The sequence below is a fragment of the Triticum dicoccoides genome, chromosome 4A (assembly GCF_002162155.2).
Source record: "Triticum dicoccoides isolate Atlit2015 ecotype Zavitan chromosome 4A, WEW_v2.0, whole genome shotgun sequence".
NCBI classification, from domain to species: domain Eukaryota; kingdom Viridiplantae; phylum Streptophyta; class Magnoliopsida; order Poales; family Poaceae; genus Triticum; species Triticum dicoccoides.
The window spans coordinates 733,694,030-733,697,113 of NC_041386.1; the positions used below are offsets into that span (position 1 = coordinate 733,694,030).

General features: G+C 48.9%; 1 pseudogene; it reads right to left on the bottom strand.

The window, feature by feature from the left end:
* Positions 1-1,006, bottom strand: part of LOC119284312 — a 2,676-nt pseudogene extending 1,670 nt beyond the window's left edge.
* Positions 1,007-3,084: the final 2,078 nt, after the last annotated feature.

Genomic DNA, 3,084 nt, shown 5'->3' on the forward strand with positions numbered 1-3,084 from the left:
ATCTTGAACTTCTCTCCAAAAGTCGACATAATTTTGTCTATTACGTAGATGACCACCCACTGTGCTAGCTGCCAGAGGTAACCCTTTCAGCTTTTGTGCAATTTCAGCCCCAATAATTATGAGTTCCATTTGATCTGGATCATCTGCATTTGCATCTTCAAGGGCATAATACATGAACAGTTCCAAGAAGACATGATCATCCAAGGGGCGTATCGGAATAACAGTGAGTGCCACACCAGGACCTAGATATGAAAATGCATCTTTGTGGCGACTTGTCGCAAGGATCTTGCTTCCTCTATTCCCAAGCTTCAATGGAGAGAGTAACTTGGCTAGCTTCTGCTTATCATCATCCTTATCGCACCAGATATCATCTAGTACCAAGAGGAATCGCTTGCCCTCTAGTTCCTTCTCTAATTCGTTTCCAAGGACATCAAGGCTCTTGTAATGAGGGCATGATTTGTTGTCCACTGAAGCTGCCTCAAGCATCTCCTTCAAAATGTCACCCACACTATAGTTCTGAGAAACATGAATCCACATAACAAGGTCAGAATAGCCATTAACTTTCTCATACTTGCCAACATGTTGTGCGAGGGTTGTCTTCCCAGACCTGACATTCCATGAATGCCAACTACAGAGAAACATTTACTGTCACTTGAGCTTGGATTGAGATCAACATTTTCATTACGAAGCATTGTTGTTATCTCCTTAAGATCCTCATCTTGACCAGTTACCTTTCCTATTGGTGCTGAAGTAGTGTGTGTGCGTACATTTTTTGAAGCAACATTTCTGCTCTTGCTCAACGGCTTTGCCAGTGCAATAATACCCTGCGCCGATGACAGGGAGGGGATTTCTGGCGCCTCGTCTCCGGGTAGTAGATAGGTAGGGTTTTATTTCTCGCGGAGTTGGCGTTTGGACGGATGGCAGCGCTTCTTCTTCGAGTCAGTCTTCCAGGCTATGGTCCTCCTCAAGTTCATCCGTCGGGACGGATTTGACGTAGCTCCAGCATAGATTCCTGCCAGCTCTTCGGAGCGCCGAGGTTGGGGTTTCTTGCCGTGCGTACGCAACGATGATATTTGAAGTTAAAATTTTCAGATCAATTCATGGATTCAACAACAATGACTGTGGCTCCGAGACGCTGGTCCTTAGGGGCAGGTGTACAAAGACTTTCCAGCTGTCATCGACAAGGTCGGGGCTAGGGGCTTCGATATGGGAGTGGCGACAACGGCATGTCGGCGGCTCATTCTAGCGGCATCAATAGTCGTTCGGTGATCCATGGACCTTCATGTAAATTTTATTATGTTTGAGGTGTTTTGTACTTTTGGTGAATCTTTATAATAGATCTGATCTTTAAAAAAATCTTAATATGGCTGAATATATAAGACTGAAAAGGAAAAATATATTTTATTAACTTGTTGAGGGCCGAACGGAATCTCAATAAAAAGATTGTTCTGCAGAAAGGAAAGTAACTTGCGTCCGATTTGTATTCAGCTCGATCCGCCCAATACGTTGAGGACCCAAACTGACTCATGTACGGATCTCGGCGGCCACGGGGGCTCTCGACGCTGCTGACGTCCCCGTCACGAGGCTCAGTTTAATCACCTGGTACACCGGCCCCGACTATAAAGAGGTCGCGTCGTCCTACAAAGACTTGGTGGTCCTGCTCTCTCACAGGGCGACGCGCCGCGTCGAGGAGCTCCTGCTCATCGCCAAAGATCCTTCCGGCAACCCCTATGCTCGGGTAGTCAACCGCACCTTCATCCTCGACTCGCTGCAGCTGGAGACACTGCGGATCCTAGAACTCACCAACTGCAGGGGAGTACAAGTCTGCCACAGGGAGGCCGTGCTCCCACGGCTGTCCTCCCTAAGGCTGAGCCATTGCACCCAGCAACTACGATCCCTCCAACGTGTTATTGACGCGGCGCCGACGCTCGCTGCCGTCCGACTCGAGTATGTCTTCATAGAGCACGATGAAGCTACAGAAGGCACATGGCACCCCCTCCGATGCCCCGCAACCACCGTGCTCGTGCTTGACAGTTGCAGCTGGGAGGTGAAGACACAATCCCCTGGCTACAGCTGGAACTACACGAAGACCGTTGATCGCTTGGAAATCGACGCGGTGAGGTTGCGCTGCTTCAGCTACAAGGGGCCACTCCGCTCCTACTAATTCGGTCCACAGCCTGAGTTGAAACAAGTGCATCTGGAATTTTTCGAGCAAGGCTACAGGGTAAAGGATCCAAACAGTGACTTAGAAACCTTCTGGCAATTCTCTCGGAACTTCACTGGCACCAAGGAGATGAGGCTGAGTGTGAACCACCTCGAGGATATCGCCGTCCTCAGTGAGGCAAGGCAGGTCGAGCTCCTGTCGGCATTCCGCCGCCTCCAGCGTCTCGAGTTTCAAGGAGCGCATTGGACCAAAGACAAGACTGCAGCAGAGACGACCATCTTGAACCTGCTCCACTGCTGTCCTGTGCTCATTACCCTCCGAATCAACCTCACTGCAAAGTACGAGGAGGAGGATGCATTGAATAAACAAGGGGGGCACAAACAGAAAGGAACTACTCGGAAGGAAATTCTGATGGCTACCATGGTAGGTCCGCACTACTTATTCCAATGCTTGCAGAGCTCCCTGAGGAACAGTTCCAGCTAGAGAAGAAGGATTGTCTTGGTGTCAAGCTGATAAAAACTTTCGCCGAGAATGCGATGGTTCTTGAAGAAATATGTATTGACAGTGGAGACGAGAAGTTGTGTGAGCACATGAAGCCTAGGATTGCAAAGTGGAACTCGAGTAGGAAAGAGTCAGGGGCGACAAGTTTTGTGGTCTTACCTCTTAAGAGGTGATTCCACAAAAGGGGAGATAGTTCTCTTTCGAAAGACGGCAATGGCAAGTCTGAATCAACTGTCATTAGAGTAATAACTGCCAGTACCCCTTGACTTTGACATGAAGAATTGACTCCGGCTTCTTCTTCTTATTCTCCTGAAAGTCTCCCAGGTGTGGTACCCCCTCTGGCTCCGGGCTAGAGGTAATTTCGATGATCTCCCTGGCCCTTTATTCGTTGTCACCATCGCAGTAACAACAAGGAGACG